Raw genomic sequence first — 19,001 nt, forward strand, 5'->3', positions numbered from 1 at the left:
ATCCTAAACTATCTCCTCAAAAGGCTATTGAGTATTATCCCTCTATGGTGGCGAAGGTTGCTGTTCTTGCCATACAGCAATGTATTCAACATTTTGGCCAAACCCCTAATAAGCTTATTGTTCCCTATAGTAAACACCAAATATTAATTTTACAAACCTCCCTGGATGATTGGGCTATATTACGATGTGTGTTTAATGGAGAGATAGATAATCACTTACCTAAAGATCCTATATTACATTTTGCAACTCAACATCCTATTATCTTTCCAACCATAACCAGAAGAACACCTATACCCTTCGCTATCAATATTTTTACTGATGGATCAAAATCTGGCCTTGGAGCTTTTATGATAGAAGGACAAAAACCCATAGTTGTTCAATATCAGCATATATCACCTCAGCTAGTTGAACTAAATATTATATTAGAAGTGTTTGAGAGATATGATTCTTCCTTTAATTTGTTATCGGACTCCTCCTATGCTGTAGAGATGATAAAGTCCCTTGAATGTGCGGGGCAAATATCAACACGTACGCCCATCCACTACTTGGCATCTAAAATTCAACATTTAATTTTGATGAGGAAAAATCCCTTTTATGTACAACATATTAGGGCACATACAGGCTTACCAGGGCCTGTTGCCCAAGGTAATGATTATGTAGATAAGCTTACGAAGATGCCCATGATTTTCTCTCTCACCCCACTTCAACGGGCACAAGATTTTCATCGCCAGTTTCATGTAAATGCTAAAACTTTACAGATTAAATTTAAAATTCCTCGTTGTCAAGCCCATGACATCATCAAGGCCTGTGGTGCTTGTGCACCCTTTATCCCTTCTTCTAATGTTGGTGTTTGCCCACGTGGGTTGCTCCCCTTACATTTATGGCAAATGGATGTGACCCATATACCTGAATTTGGCTCTGTTAAGTATGTACATGTTTCTGTTGATACTGTTTCTGGAATTATATATGCTTCTACTCACACAGGGGAAAAAGCTCGTGATGTTATCGCTCATTGTCTTGAAGCTTGGGCAGCATGGAATGTGCCAAAAGAAATAAAAACTGATAATGGTCCGGCTTATACCTCACAAAAATTTCAGTCTTTCTGTAAACAGATGGGCGTAACATTAAAACATGGCCTTCCATATAATCCTCAAGGACAGGGCATTGTTGAACGCGCTCATCGCACAATAAAAGAATGTCTAATAAAACAAAAAGGGGGAATAGGTGAGAATCTGAAACCAAGGCAGCGATTATCTTTGGCACTTTTTACTTTAAATTTTTTAAATTTAGATATTAATGGCAAATCGGCCGCAGATCGCCATTTTGGTCCTTCTAGTATTCCCCATGATATGGTAAAATGGAAAGATGTCCTCACCGGAAAATGGAAGGGACCTGATCCGGTACTCACATGGGCCAGAGGCTCTGTTTGTGTTTTCCCACAGGACGGAACCGATCCGATTTGGATCCCAGAGAGACTGACTCGTCAAATAATATCGCAAGATGGCGCCTCAGGGATGGATACACCTGATCACCATGCTGATCTGGACAAAACCAGTATGGAGTGAGCAACAATGGGGCAACTGGAGCTGGGAGTTTGATAAACTCACCGAACAATTACGTGCTGAAATCATCAAGGTCAACACCACCCGAATCGACCGAACAATTACGTGCTGAAATCATCAAGGTCAACACCACCCGAATCGACCCCAAAGTGGCCCAAACGCTGGCGTCCCGGATCCAGAAGGCAGCATTCCATCTAAAAGAATGGGCCGAGTTGGGAGCATTGGGATTTTGTTTTGTTTTCCTGTGCATTCTATGTCTTTGTTGCCTGAGACGTTTATTTCTGCAGAGGGCCAAGGATCAGATGCTCCTAGCTCAGGCTTTCATGGCGGTTGAAGCAGGACAATCGCCTACTGTTTGGCTAGCTGCAATGGAAAAATCATAAAGCAGAATGTCAGCAAGGACTGCACTTGGGACCCCGGGAGGGTGCATCCCAAGGAGGATATGCTCAGCTGCATACGGGTTACCACTGTATTGCTCGCCCGTCCCTGCAAAAAAGGTGGTGGCAAATAATTGCATAAACTATAGCAGGGGTTGAGTCCTCTATCCTCTTCTGCTTAAAAACAAAAAGGGGGAACTGTGAAGAGCCCCACCCATTGCCTGCTAGCTCGAAGACCTAAAAATAGCGCCGAGCGGAAGCTCTGTGAGGCCCATTAAGCAGTAAACAACTTTCAGGAAGTCCGGTAACCGGAGCATGGGGCGCACGGGAACACTACATACCACTGTTTGTAACAAATGAGCTAATTTTGCATGGAGCGAGTGATCTGAGTGCTGATTGGCTGCTTGGGATATATAATCGGGGAGCGGGGAGCGGAGAGGAGAAGAGTATGTAAGAGCCTGGGATAATAAAGAGTCCGAAGAAGATCGTCTCCGGTGTCGTGCTTGAAAGCGACACAAAGAATTATTTTTCTTATTACTATTAATCAGCAATGTGTTATGTAGTTTAATAAAGACTTTTTGGTCTTTATTTCAGGTTTCTGTCATATAACATGTAACATTCGTGGATTTTTCTGAGTGATGAGAGCATCTCTTTTATACTAATGATATAACTCATTATGAATCATTAGGTAGTCTCAAAAAGGAATCAACTTCCATGTCCATCAATAGATGAATGGATTACAAAATTATGGTATATACACACAATGGAATTATATTATCAATAAAAAAGAACAAAATTATGTCATTGGCAGAAAAATAGATGGACCTGGAGAACATTATGTTGAGATGGGTTAGTCACAGAAAGTGAAAGGTCATATGTTTTATCTTATATGTGGAAAGTAAGGAGTAATCTAGATACAAGAGGAAGCTTAAGAGGACAGAACAGAAATACTGGTAGAGCAAGGGAGGTGGTCAATGGGAGGTTGGTGAGGGCTCAGGGGAGAATAACGATGGAGCCATTTCCACTGGCATTTTGTACATGTTAGAATGACAGTGCCGATATCAACATTATGGTAGAAAGAGAAAAAAGGATTTTTTTATAGGCTGAATATTGTGTGGAATTAAAGGTGAAGAACTTGCTGTTTCACCTGTATCACCAACCTGAGTCATGCAGGCACTGAGTGGCAGTCCTTTGATTTACACTCATAACATGAATACATTTTGTTCATTCACATGATCCGAATTTAATTTTATTTATTTATTTATATTTTTTATCGGTGCATCATAGTAATACATCTCAATGGGATGCAAGATGGTAGAAGCACACATGCACAATCACTCTTTTAGCCCTCCTTCTTTTCTCACATCATTCCCATCTTTTTTTGGCTTAGTGATTGACTTCGGCATGTGTGTAAATGTACATCATGTACATACAGTTACTTGTCTCACAACCTTAAAATATGCATATTTACATGAAATTATTTAAACATTAAGAGCTATCCTCCTCTGAGGTCATATTATCCAATTAATTTTACTTCAAAAGTATTAACTGAAAAATAGTATCAATTTATTATTGTATTCAGTTCTTATTTCAGTAAAAGTGATAGTATGAATACAAGTGCATATCAAAAATTATTTCACTCTAGATGCAAATTTTGTATTTATTTGATGGCATTAAATATACTCAACCTATATTTTAGAAAAATATTTTTTCTGACTCTGGGCCCCAGGCCGAACTGCGCATAGCACGCCAGACCCCTGGAGAAACCAGGCCCAGTAAGACGCTGGGTTCTGGGCAGGGGTCGCGCGCGGCGCACAAAAGCCGGGGCCCGAGTCGCGGGCCCCTGGGCCCCGGGCCAAACTGCGTGTAGCACGCCAGACCCCTGGAGAAACCAGGCCCAGTAAGACGCTGGGTTCTGGGCGGGGGTCGCGGGCGGGGCACGCCAGATGGGGCCCGGGTCACGGGACTCTGGGCCCCGGCCGAACTGCGCGTAGCACGCCAGACCCCTGGAGAAACCAGACCCAGTAAGACGCTGGGTTCTGGGCGGGGGTCGCGGGCTGGGCACGCCAGATGGGGCCCGGGTCGCGGGACTCTGGGTCCCGGCCGAACTGCGCGTAGCACGCCAGACCCCTGGAGAAACCAGACCCAGTAAGACGCTGGGTTCTGGGCGGGGGTCGAGCACAGGGCACGCCAGCTGGGGCCCGGGTCGCGGGACTCTGGGTCCCTGCCGAACTGCGAGTAGCACGCCAGACCCCTGGAGAAACCGGGCCCAGAACAGAAAAAGATAAAGAAAAATATCGGAGAGGTGGTAAGAAAGCCGTTATGGATGCCAGGACACTGGAGATGCAGACAAAACTTATCTAAATGCACTGGAACTTATGGAAAAATTCGCCGTGAAAGAGGACTGCTATTTCTCTATATTGTTAAGAATCTCAGACATCACATATAAGGAGAGAGTTTAGCGGAGACCAAGGAGAAATGCGGTGTTGAAAGAGTTCTTCGCTATGGTGGTGGAGACTTGTATTCAGGAGAAGCAGAAACCGGATCTTACCAACTTTATTTTTTTGGAGAAATTACACCAAATGTCGAATGCTACCATCACGCATGCTTAGGAACACTGGACAACATTCAGAGTGGAAAAAGAGCCTGGGAAGGATTTGAAACGGTGGAGGCAGTGGCAATGCCAGTGGCCAATATTCGGGGGAGGCAGAGATCTGATACATTACAACTGGAACCTTTGAAATAATAACCACAGAGACAGTGATCGGAACCTGCGGAGGGGTTAGGCGGGCGCCGGGGCCAGTGGCTGACATCGGAGTTTGCTGTGAGGCAAGGCCACTACTGAGGCCTCCGTGGCCGGGATTGGAACCTGCAGAGGGGTTAGACCGATGCTGGGGCCAGCGAGGCCGGCATCGGAGCCTGCCATGATGCAAGGCTTGTGCTAGGGCCTCCGAGGTCGGGTCCGGAACTTGCTGAGGGGTTAGGCCGGTGCTGGGGCCAGCGAGGCTGGCATCAGAGCCTGCCATGAGGCAAGGCCGGTACTTGGGCCTCCGAGGCCAGGATAAGAGCCTGCCGAGGGGTTAGGCCGGTGCTGGGGCCAGCGAGGCCGGCATTGGAGCCTGCCTTGAGGCAAGGCCGGTACTGGGGCCTCCGAAGCCAGGATAAGAGCCTGATGAGGGGTTAGGCCGGTGCTGGGGCCAGCGAGGCCGGGATCGGAGCCTGCCTTGATGCATGGCCAGTGCTGGGGCCTCCAAATCCGGGATCGGAGCCTGCCAAGGGGTTAGGCCAGTGCTGGGGCCAGAGAGGCCGGCATCGGAGCCTGCCTTGAGGCAAGGCCGGTACTGGGGCCTCTGAGGCCGGGATCGGAGCCTGCCGAGGGGTTAGACCGCTGCTGGGGCCATTGAGGCCGGCATCGGAGCCTGCCGTGAGGCAAGGCCGGTACTGGGGCCTCCGAGGCCAGGATAAGAGCCTGCTGAGGGGTTAGGCCGGTGCTGGGGCCAGCGAGGCCGGCATCGGAGCCTGCCTTGATGCATGGCCAGTGCTGGGGCCTCCAAATCCGGGATCGGAGCCTGCCAAGGGGTTAGGCCGGTGCTGGGGCCAGTGAGGCTGGCATCGGAGCCTGCCTTGAGGCAAGGCCGGTACTGGGGCCTCTGAGGCCGGGATCGGAGCATGCCGAGGGGTTAGGCCGCTGCTGGGGCCAGTGAGGCCGGCATCGGAGCCTGCCATGAGGCAAGGCCGGTACTGGGGCCTCCGAGGGCAGGATAAGAGCCTGCCGAGGGGTTAGGCCGGTGCTGGGGCCAGCGAGGCCGGTATCGGAGCCTGCCTTGAGGCAAGGCCGGTACTGGGGCCTCGAGGCCAGAATAAGAGCCTGCCAAGGGGTTAGGCCGGAGCTGGGGCCAGCGAGGCCGGCATCGGAGCCTGCCGTGAGGCAAGGCCGGTACTGGGGCCTCCAAGGCCAGGATAAGAGCCTGCCGAGGGTTAGGCCGGTGCTGGGGCCAGCGAGGCCGGCATCGGAGCCTGCCGTGAGGCAAGGCCGGTACTGGGGCCTCCGAGGCCAGGATAAGAGCTTGCCGAGAGGTTAGGCCGGTGCTGGGGCCAACGAGGCTGGCAGCGGAGCCTGCCGTGGGCATGACCAGTGCTGGGGCCTCCGAGGCTGGGATCGGAGCATGCCGAGGGGTTAGGCCGGTGCTGGGGCCAGCGAGGCCGTCATCGGAGCCTGCTGTGAGGCAAGGCCGGTACTGGGGCCTCCGAGGCCAGGATAAGAGCCTGCCGAGGGGTTAGGCTGGTGCTGGGGCCAGCGAGGCCGGCATTGGAGCCTGCCTTGAGGCATGACCAGTGCTGGGGCCTCCGAGGCCGGGATCGGAGCCTGCCGAGGGGTTAGGCCGGTGCTGGGGCCAGCGAGGCCGGCATCGGAGCCTGCCTTGAGGCAAGGCCAGTACTGGGGCCTCTGAGGCCGGGATCGGAGCCTGCCGAGGGGTTAGGCCGGTGCTGGGGCCAGTGAGGCCGGCATCGGAGCCTGCCGTGAGGCAGGGCCGGTACTGGGGCCTCCGAGGCCAGGATAAGAGCCTGCCGAGGGGTTAGGCCGGTGCTGGGGCCAGCGAGGCCGGCATCGGAGCCTGCCTTGAGGCAAGGCCAGTATTGGGGCCTCGAGGCCAGGATAAGAGCCTGCCGAGGGGTTAGGCCGGTGCTGGGGCCAGCGAGGCCGGCATCGGAGCCTGCCGTGAGGCAAGGCCGGTACTGGGGCCTCCGAGGCCAGGATAAGAGCCTGCCAAGGGGTTAGGCCGGTGCTGGGGCCAGAGAGGCCGGCATCGGAGCCTGCCGTGAGGCAAGGCTGGTACTGGGGCCTCCGAGTCCAGGATAAGAGCCTGCTGAGGGGTTAGGCCAGTGCTGGGGCCAGTGAGGCCGGCATCGGAGCCTGCCTTGAGGCAAGGCCGGTACTGGGGCCTCCAAGGCCAGGATAAGAACTTGCCGAGGGGTTAGGCTGGTGCTGGGGCCAATGAGGCCGGCAGTGGAGCCTGCCGTGAGGCATGACCATTGCTGGGGCCTCCGAGGCCGGGATCGGAGCATGCCGAGTGGTTAGGCCGGTGCTGGGGCCAGCGAGGCCGGCATCGGAGCCTGCCGTGAGGCAAGGCCGGTACTGGGGTCCGAGGCCAGGATAAGAGCCTGCCGAGGGGTTAGGCCGGTGATGGGGCCAGCGAGGCCGGCATCGGAGCCTGCCGTGAGGCATGACCAGTGCTGGGGCCTACGAGGCTGGGATCGGAGCATGCCGATTGGTTAGGCCGGTGCTGGGGCCAGCGAGGCCGGCATCGGAGCCTGCCGTGAGGCAAGGCCGGTACTGGGGTCCGAGGCCAGGATAAGAGCCTGCTGAGGGGTTAGGCCGGTGCTGGGGCCAACGAGGCCGGCATCGGAGCCTGCCTTGAGGCATGACCAGTGCTGGGGCCTCCGAGGCCGGGATCGGAGCCTGCCGAGGGGTTAGGCCGGTGCTGGGGCCAGCGAGGCTGGCATCGGAGCCTGCCTTGAGGCAAGGCCGGTACTGGGGCCTCTGAGGCCAGGATAAGAGCCTGTCAAGGGGTTAGGCCGGTGCTGGGGCCAGTGAGGCCGGCATCGGAGCCTGCCTTGAGGCATGACCAGTGCTGGGGCCTCCGAGGCCGGGATCGGAGCCTGCCGAGGGGTTAGGCCGGTGCTGGGGCCAGCGAGGCTGGCATCGGAGCCTGCCTTGAGGCAAGGCTGGTACTGGGGCCTCTGAGGCCAGGATAAGAGCCTGTCAAGGGGTTAGGCCGGTGCTGGGGCCAGTGAGGCCGGCATTGGAGCCTGCCGTGAGGCATTACCAGTGTTGGGGCCTCCGAGGCCGGGATTGGAATCCTGCCAAGGGGTTAGACCGGTGCAGGGGCCAATGGCCAGCATCGGAGCCTGGCGTGAGGCAAGTTCACTCCTGCGGCCTCCAAGGTCGGGACCAAAGCCAGCTTAGGGGTTTGACCGGTTCAGGGGCCAGCGAGACCAGAACTGGGGCCTCCCATGAGGCAAGGCCGCTGCTTGAGCCAGCGAGGTCTGGATCAGTCCACTGAGTAGCCAGGCCACTACTGGGACCATCAAGAGTGGGATTGGTACTTGCAACGCAGCATGCACAGAGAAATATCACAGAAAATATAAATCAGACGCTTCTCTTAATCAGCAATAACTAGGAGGAAAAGGGCAACAGGAAGAGGTTGAGCTATAGAAAGGGCCCTATAGTGAAGCAACTAATGTGACCAATCAGAGGGTATGTAATACTGGAGGACGGAGCCTCTTTAAAACTCAGGAGGTACATAAGCAAATGTATCAAAGTAAATCACCAAAGAACTGTGGGATGGAGGGAGGGGGAGGGAATGGGACGGGGGCTGGAGGAGGGCTAATTGGATGATGTGTGCTTGTATATCCTCTCAAGGCTTGTACTCCAATGTGATTGATATATGACTACAATGCACCAATTTAAAAAAATAAATTAATTTAAAAAAATAAAAATAAAAAAAATAAAAAAAAAATAAATGAGATTAGTCAGTCACAAAAAAAAAAGAAGAAAAATATTTTTTCTGAAACTTCATATTAATATTTAATATGTGCAAAATATTTTGGTAAATTCTCAGTGGAAAACATATTTTACATCATATAATACTACTCTAGCTTTTTGTTTAATTTTTATTATAAGAAGATGCTCACTCTTAGCTCTTTGATTATTTTTATGGTAATATGCAGAAATTTATTTCATAAAATGTCCTGACATATTTCATATTCAGAGCTCATAAATGGATTTAATAGATTTTTATATGACCCTTAATTTTGGTTTACCATAAGTAGAGTACTGATCAATATTATGTTTCCTTGAGTAGTTTTGTGACTGTCAATCAGAATTATCAACTATCTTGGTAAGTTCTGCTTCAAATAAAAACTCTTTCCTACTATCCTACATCTCCCTATAAATCCACATGAGCACATACATATACATGTACACATAATCAATAACCAGAAAGGTTTCTATAACCTGTCAGTCAAAAATGTTATTCTCACTAGAATATCTCAGTGAAACACAAAATATGATAATTCTTCATGTCCAATATAATAGTTAATACAGCAAGAGCCAGTGTAATGTGTTCTAAACCCTATTATTTCTTAATAATTGTACTTATGTCTATTCTTTAGGAGTCTTGTACTGATTATGAAGAGCATTATCAAGTGGGGATTAAAAGAATAATAATAATTACAGTAGAAAATTTACATGACTTACAACATGACAAGTTTCCACATAAAATTTTTATTTCTGACTTTTAATCTGCTCTAATATTGTGTTAATATTACTCTATGTGAATATAATTTTGACATTCTTTTTCACCTTGCATACAAAGAGAACTGCTTCTCTCTTCTTAAGATGTTCTAAATGCACAGCTCTATACATTTTAGTATCTTTTTATAACATTTCTTGAATTGACTAATAGATTTGAATTTTTCTAGAAGAAAGCATAGAGGAAAATAAGAGAAAATATTTTTAAGTACTTATTTTATTTACTACTGTGAGAAGAAATATTAAAAATAAAATGACTAATTTTCAAAGTAATAACAGTTTAAAAAGAAATACATACCTGGGCATGATGACGTACCCTTTTAATCCCAGTACTTGGGAGGCCTAGACAGGAGAATATTGCAAGTTTGAAGCCAGCCTCAGCTACTTAGTAAGTATCTCAGCAACTTAGTGTGATAATATTTCCAACAAAATATAAAATAGTCTGGAAGTATGGCCTGGAATTAGAAGGCCTCTGGGTTCCATCCACAGTACCACACACATACAAAAAAAAGAAATACATAAAATTAGAAATCAGACAACTTGGGTCCACATAATCCCTTTCTATCTAATATGTAACATTCTTATTGCACAAATTTTTATAATTAATTACCTTAGGTAATACATACAAACACTTTAACACTCTAAAATGCTACCATAATTAAATAATTAGTATATTATTATTATTTATTTTTTTTTTTATTATTTTTTTTTTAGTGGTACTGTGGTTCCTGGAAGCCCTTCTACCTCCGGGCTACACTCCGAGACCTATTTTTACATTTTTATTTGGAAACAAGGTGTCCTGAGCCACCACGCGCGGCTGGCTTCAAACCTGCATGATCCTCCTGTCTCTGCCTCCAATAATTAGTATATTAAATAAGTACCTTATTTAATTATTCAGATCTTTCTTAATAATTTTTAATAATATGATTCTCTTTGACAATCAAACAAATGTTATATAATATTTAGGTAAAGCCCTGGTGAAACTGCTTTGGAAAATGCAAGATGAACAAAATGTCACACTTTCCCACAAGTTATTCACAATCAAATTAAAAGTTATCATATGCCGGGCGTGGTGGCACACGCTTGTAATCCCCGCACTTGGGAGGTGGAGACAGTTGGATCACGCAGGTTCGAAGCCAGCCTCGCTGGCTTAAGAGACCCTGTTTCCACATAAAAAGTACAAAAATAGGTCTGGGAGTGTATTCCGGAGGTAGAAGGGTTTCCAGGAACCCCAGTACCACACACACACACAAAAGTTATTATACACCCACCATTTAAAAAAAAGAGTAGAATTATTTAAATGATAATTAACTTTAAAATGAAAAAAAGAATGTAAATAGTTACCTCATAATACTGTACTAACGAAGATTTTCTGGAGAAGGTAAGTTAGAATGTGTGCTATTATCAATTTCTGTACTACAGTGTCAAAAGTTGGGAGAGGCAAATGTGAGCTGTTTGTTTTAGGAACATGTAGCTATTAAGGTGAAGGTATCAAATAATACTCTCAGTATGTTGAGAACAGTAAAAAATTTGGATTTTGTCTTACTTAAAAGCTAGAAGATTAGTTTTCAACATTTTCAAGAATGGTGAAAGAAGACAGAAGATTTCTTTCTGAGTGAAATATCAAATACTATGTAACTCATGACACATCAGTAAGCCTGTGCTTTTCACTAGTATTTGTTCCCTTTTTCCTCTAAGGCTCATGGGAGTCATGCAGAGTTGTACAGGTCCTTGGTGAATCTGCAGAGGGCTTGTATCGCCCTGAGTTTAGAAAACTCCCCATCTATGCAGACTTGCCTCAGGGGAAGACATTATTTTTAATTTCTTAGATAATAAACAAACCTGCCCTTGACTCAAAAGAAGAAAATACTCTATCATCCTAGAATATTTTCTGTACAAATATCTTTTTATTCTGGACTATATGAAAACTACAACAAGATGTGCAGAAATGTGGATGACAGAGTATTGTCATGAACTAATACAGACACACATACACATAGAAAATATGTAAAACCGCTAACCATATTTATTACTATAAAGGGAGCAATTATAAATAATTATATAAAGTATGTCCCATTTATATGTAATTATAAATAATTGTTCCCTTTGTCTTGTTTTTGCTTACTGTGATGAACTGTAATACTATGTTGCATATTATGTATGTATTATATATAAAAATGGAGAATGTTTCTAATCCTCACTTACTATTTCATTTTCTGTTAGTGACTTATGCTTAATCCAAAAATAGGAAAATTCATTTTTATAAACCCTCTGAATAACAGCTTTCCTTTTTATTTTAATATGTTTTAAGTTTATTTTTATTGCATTAGTTCATTTTAATATTTTACTTAGTCTTGTTAACCTTTACATATTGATAACCTAGATTCTATCAGTCAAATTACATAAAATGCAAGTGTGGTTTTGTGTTGGAGTGTGTGTGTGTGTGTGTGTGTGTGTGTGTGTGTGTGTGTGTGTGTGTACATTCAAATACAGAGAGGAGAGAGGGCAACAATAACATGTTTGACCTTAAGAGAATCTGTTTGCATTTATTTTCTTTTGGGAAAACAGAACCTGACTGTCTATATGCAGCCTACCCTTTAGAGAAGAGGGACACTAGATAGTTCTAAAACTAAGTTTTGTTTTGGTTGATCTTACCACAAGTCTTGCTCTTCTTCTGAAACTACTCTCAGGATCAATCTAAGAGATCAAAGAGAAGGCCTCAGGAAAAGAATATCCATTTCACAGATCTCACAGAATTAACAACTCTGAATGCTCAAAGCTACTTAAGAAATTTTTAAAGGAAGAAAACTACAAATAAAAAAACACACTCAGAATGACAATTTTTTAAATCTTATGTGATAGATATTCCATATTCAGAATGGAGGCTCAAAAATAGTATTAGTGGTCTAGGTTATTTATATCATTAATATAAATATCCTGTTTCCCTTAGTTTGAAGATCTTCATATTCATATTACTACCTCTTGACTGCATGATTCTTGCTATAATATCATGTAGTCTATATATTAATTTTAAGAAGAAAAACTAGACCCTATGGCCCAATCCTGTAATCTTAGTACTTGAGAGGCAGAGACTGAAGGATTTCAGGTTCAAGGCTAGCATCAGTAACATAGTAAAACCATGTTTCAAAATTTAAAATAATTTTTAAAGGCCTGGATATAATGCTCAGTGGTACAGTGTCTCTGGGTTCAATCCCCAGTACCACACAAAAGAATATCACGTGCACACACACACACACACACACACACACACACACACACTGTAGGAAGCATATATCACAATTTTGTTTACTTCCCTCCGATACTGTTAGCCTCATTCTCATTGACTAGATCTGTTAGACAATGTCTAACAGATGTCATCACTTCCTGCCAAAAGGATTCAGCTGTCACATTTTTACCAAATAAAATTAAATTTTAGTAAGAAGAAGTAAGTATATATTGTATAGTATATGTTATATATCACATAGTCAGTTAACAATATTTGTCACAAACATATTTCTTAAACCCAAAATTGGTTTGATATTTTCTAAAAAATAGTAAAAAAGTAAACAAATAGCAACAGTGTGAGAATGAAAATAATTTGAATAACCAAACCAAAGACAAAGTCACATGATAATTTTAACAGACAATTGAAAAAGAATTTGACACTATCAAACATTCATTTATGCTAAAAGCACTCCAGAGAATCAGAATAGAAGGAATATATAATAAGCCCACAGCCAACATTATATTAAATGGGGAAAAAACCTCAAGAATTACCCCTAAAAACAGGAATAAGACTAGAATGTCCATTATAACCACTTTTATTCAATATAGTACTTGAGATTCTAGCCAGAGCAGAAAGACAAGAAAAGGAAATCAAAGGAGTACAAATAGGAAGACCTAAAACCTTCTCTATTTGCAGATGACATGATACTATATTTAGAAGATCCAAAAAACTCAACCAAAAGGCTTATAGAAATGGTCAACACATTCAGCAAAGTGTATAAATAAAAACTCAATCTTAAAAAATTAGAAGCTTTTCTGTATGCCAACAATTACACTGAAAAAGAAATCCAGAAAACACTTTTTCTCAGGATACTACACAAAAAATAAAATACTTAGGAAATAAACTTAACCAAAGAGATAAAAGACCTTTACAAAGAAAATCATGAAGCATTGAAAAAAGAAATCAAAGACCTTAAAAAATGGAAAGATCTTCCATGTTCTTGTATAGGCAGACGAAATATCATTAAAACTGCTATATTTCCAAAAGTGATCTACAGATTCAATGCAATACCCATTAAACTACCAAGATCATTCTTCACAGACATAGAAAAATCAGTCCTTAAATTCATTTGGAACCTCACAAAACCCCAGAATAGCCAAAGTAGTTATCAGTGACAAAAGCCATGCAGGAAGAATCACAATATCTGACTTTAAACTATACTACAAATTCATAGTAATAGAAACAGAATGGTACTGGTGCAAAAACAGATACATACCAATGGAGCAGAGTAGAAGACTCAGAAACAAATCCTCACACTTACAGCCAATTAATTTTTGACAAAGGGGCCAAAAAACATACACTAGAAAAAAGACAACCTGTTCATCGAATAGTGTTGACAAAACTGGTTAACCATATGCAGAAATATGCAAATTAATCCTACCTTTTGGCTATGCACAAGAATAAGTTCAAGATTAATCAAAGACTTGGAAATTAGACCAGAAACCTTAATGTTCCTTACAGAGGGTATAGGTCCAACACTGCAACACATAGGCACAGGAACAAGACCCCAAAGGCGTAAGAAACTAACACATGGGTCAATACATGGATTCACATTAAACTGAAGAGTTTCTGTAAAGCAAAGGAAACTAACAAGAACCTTAACAGAGCCAACAGAATGGGAGATTTCGCCAACTATTTTTTCAATAGAGTACTGATATCTAGAATATAGAGAACTCAAGAAACTCAGCACTAAGAAAACAAATAACCCAATCAAAAAAAGGGCATGTGAAATAAATAGAAACTTCACAAAAGAAGAAATTCAAATACCTAATAAATAAAAATAAAATGAAATCAAGTGCTCAACATCATTAACAATCAGAGATATGCAAGTCAAAACTACCCTGGCAATCATTCAAAACACAAACAATAACAAATGCTTGCAAGGATGTGGAGAAGTGGGAACTCTAGAACATTGCTGGTGGGAGTGAAAATTAGTGCAACAACTTTGGAAAATAGTATGAAAAATTCTCAGAAGAATGAGAATGAACCTACCATATTATTCAGCAATACCACTTCTGGGTATCTACCCAAAAGAAAGGAAACCAAACTACCAACTAATGCATGCGTATATATGTTCATAGTTGCACAATTCACAATTTCCAAACTATGGAATAAGCCAAGATATCCAACAGCAGATGAATGGATTACAAAATGGTAGGATACATACACAATGAAATTTTACCCAGCCATAAAGAGAAACAAAAGTAATTTACAAGGAAATAGTTGGAACTGGAGAACAATATGCTGAGATTAGTCAGTCACAAAAAATAAGAAATAAGATGCTTTCACTAATATGTGGAAGCCAGAAAGAAATGGCTCATGAGATACTCCAGACAAAGAAGGAGAAACCATAGATTAGAAAATAAGGCAACCTAACTAAGGAAGATGGGATGGGGGAAGAGGGAATTCCCTAATGTACATGCTGTACATTTATAAATAAATATATCAAAGTCAACCACTTTAGACAAACATGAGTATGAGGAAAGGGGAAGAAATGGGTGGGAATTGGGTAAGGTCTAATTGATTAATGCACATATGTATGCCTATATCATCTTATACTCCATTAAGATGTATGGGCACAATGAACAAATAAAAATAGTAACATAAACTAAAAAACAGAAAATAATTTTTAGACAAAAGTACATCAATTATTTTGATCTAATAGAAACCAACCAGGATTTTTTTTTAATTTCCCACTGAACAGCATTTGTACTTATATTCTCTGATTTTCTGTATCACACTCAAAAATGAAGCCAAGCTTTCCAACTAAATTCCATCACACTCACTATTCTGTCTCACTATTTCATTCCATCTCACTCTTTCATTCCATCTCACTATTCCAACCACTTTGCCTTAGCAATACCTTCTTCAGTAACTTGTTTCTTCTTTTTCTTTCTCCTATGTTGCCTCCAACAGCATGAAAACATTATTTTATAAAAACAGTCAAATGAATTTGACTTGCTTGAATCTAATCTTTAATCTGGGATGTCTTCAACTGCTCTGTGCCTGAAAAGAATTGCCTATCCTATATCTTATTTCTCTTCCTTATTTTCTCTTATACTTACTTCGACCAAATTTTCATGATTAAACTTCAACAAAACTGCATTGTCAATAATAACACAGCCAATGATTTCCAGGCTTAAAAATTCATGAAAAATTCTGTTTCATGTTAGCCCCTTATCAGCATTTGAAATGATCGATCATTCCCTGGTACCCAACATATATTATTCGATTGGCTTTCAGGACACAACACTCATTTTTTTCTTACTTCACTAAACACTTCGTGGCATCTCTTGCTGGTTTATTGCTCTTTTCCCTGTGCTTTATAAGGGTGAGATTCTCCATGGCTCAATTTTTATATTTGCTACATAATAATTCTTCTGAATCTTTTAAAAATTTCATCTATATGCTGACTCTTCCAAAATTTGCATCATCAGCCTAGATAACACTCCATATCTTATACTCATGTATCAAACTATTTTCTGAACATCTCAGCTTTGTTATTAGTAGACAAAACTCTTTAACATCTCAAATATCTCAAAACTGGACTTCTGGTTTTGTCCCCATGCATCTCCAGTTATAGCCTTCAATACATCATTGATTCTAGACTTTTCTTCTGTTTTTAAGGCCAAAAATTCTTAATGTTTCTCTTCTCTTCTCTTGCCTGACATCCTATGGATCAAAAAAGTTGTTAACTCATAAAAATATATTCAGAATTTTATCACACTTCTCACCTCTAGTGAGATATCATTTATCATGCTAATTAACCCAGTAGTCTCTTAATTGGTTTGATTTCAGCCCCAAACAGCAATTAGCTCAGTCAATTTTTTTTAAATGTTTAATCTGATAAAGGGATATATACATTCACAATTCAATAATGAACTTTAATTTTCTCAGGCTTTAAAAATATGTGATGCATACACAAGCTGAAATACTATATGACCATAAGAAGAGAATAAAACTGCCCTTTGTAAGTATACTATCATAAGCAGTATAGATCGAACTAGAAGTCTTTCTGTTAAGTAAAATAAAAAGGACAAATAAAAAAATATAAGCTAGATGTGATGCTGCACACTTGTAATTCCAGTACCTGGAAGGCTAAAACAGGAGAATCTAGGTTCATGGACAGCCTCGGGTACTTAATGAGGACCTCTGCAACTTAGTAAAATTCTGTTTCAAAATAAAGAATAAAAAAACAGAACTGGACATGTAGCTCAGAGGTAGAATGCCCCTGGTTTCAATTCCCAGTACCTAAAATATATATATTGCATGATCTCACTCCTATAAGAAATCTAAAAATATTTATCTCCTAGAAGTTAGATGATAATGGTGGTTTTCAGAAGCTATGGAAAGAAAGTAGGAAGGAGGGTAGGAAATGGCTGTTCGGTGGGTACTCTGTTATCCTTAGACAGGACTGGGAAATTTTAGTGTGCCATTTTGCACTGCAGGGTAACTATAAAACACTATACATTTTATGAATTTAGAAGATAGGATTTTGAGTAATTTAACCATAAAGAAATGGTAAATGTTTGAAAACATGAGTATTTTTAACCTGATTTGAGCTCTATACCACTAGGGAATTTTCCTCTTCCCCCCTCTCATCCCCCCTCAATAAGGTTGCCTTATTTGCTTATCTGTGGTTAATATTTCCTTGTCTAGAGTTCATTCATAGACATATAAATCAATAAACAAGACATGAGAAGGAGAAAGGGGGGAAGGAATGGGGTGGGAATTGGGGAAGGGCTAAATAAGTGATGTGTGCATGTGTGCCTCTACCTCTTGAACCCTATTAAGATGTATGACTAAAATGCACAAATGAAAAATTTAAAAAAATCTATACATGTATCAAAATATTACATGATACCGCATTGACATGTATAATTTTTACCTATAAGTTAATAATAACTTTAATTTAAAATTTACAAATGCAATTGTCCTTTAGTATTCCACACAAAGATCTTGCATTTCATCTCTTCTGGTTTACCACTTTATTTCTGCTTTAGCCACACTAGTCTCCTGACTGTTGAAGTTCCCAGACACATATTTGCCTTGATAATGGTTCCCTGGCTATTCCATCTGCTTTAACTTTTTTTCTTCCATTGTTTTTAGAACCAATTCATACTCTTTCTTGAAGCATCAGTTCAAATGCTACCTTCTACCTAAGTCATATTTAAAACTACAACCACCATCCCAAACCCAATATTCATAAGTTTCAGCTTTGTGCTACGGTTTGTTTTCTTTTTTCTTTTTAACAGTTTTCCCCATGTACTCCACCTTTAGAGTCATTTATTGGTTATATAAACTGGGTAATTTGACCATGTTCTAGATTTCCATGTTCTAGATTTTGTTGTTTGTGTAGGATAAAATAGCATAAATTTAGGACAACGCCCTCTATTTTAATATCCTACTTATTTTTTTTAACCTGACATCCTCTGTTTGTGGTAGTAGGCATTGAATCCAGGGGTATTCTACCTCCATGTTACACAACCAGCCCTATTTTAATTTTTAATTTAATTATTTTATTTTATTTATTTTTATTTTTTTACGGGTCTGGGGATAAAACCCAGAGTCATTCAACCTTTGAGCTACACACCCTGCCCAATTTTTTATTCTTTATTTTGAAACAGGGTTTCACTGAGTTTCAGAGGACTTAAGTAGTTGAGGCTGTCCACGAATCAGGATCTGCTGGTCTCAGCCTCTCAAATGCTGGGATTACAAGCATGCCCCAACACACTGGGCTCTAATTTTTTTATTTTGAAATAGGGTCTCACTAAGTTGCTGAAGCTGGTCTTGAACCTGTGATCCTCCTGTCCCAGCCTCCCATTATGTATACCACCACAGGAGCTCTGACACATTTTTATTTGATTGATTGCTTGATTGATTGATTGATTTGGTGGTACTGGGGTTCCTGGAAACCCTTCTACCTCCAGGCTACACTCCCAGACCTATTTTTTATATTTTTTTTAAATTATGAAAGAGAGTCTCTTAAGCCAGCGTGGCTGGCTTTGAACCTGAGCCATACTCCTGTCTCCGCCTCCCAAGCATGGGGATTGTATGCGTGTGCCACCACGCCAGCATCTGACACCCTTTTATAATAAGCTTCTCAATCATTACCTAGAAAGAAAAACAACCTGATGAACCATGGTCTTATCTGAAGTATCATAGTTTGAGAGTTTTTATCAAATGACCTTTCCTGTTTTGTTTCTTTTAATCCCTTGTGCCTAAATGTTGACTGACCCAGAGATGTTCAATGCTGCTTATAATTGAATAGCTGACTAATTCTACCATGTCTGACCTATTCCTCTTCTGGCTTCAAACCTGAAAGCTTACAACTTATCCCATTTTGTTTAAAGCAGTTTAGAAAAGTAGATAATAAAAGCATTTCATCTATCACCTGCATTTCTAAACTAATCTTTATGTAATTGTTTGTTTGTTTGTTTATTTATTTATTTATTTTTGCG

The sequence above is a fragment of the Muscardinus avellanarius genome (genome assembly GCF_963383645.1).
Source record: "Muscardinus avellanarius genome assembly, chromosome: 11".
Lineage (NCBI taxonomy): Eukaryota > Metazoa > Chordata > Mammalia > Rodentia > Gliridae > Muscardinus > Muscardinus avellanarius.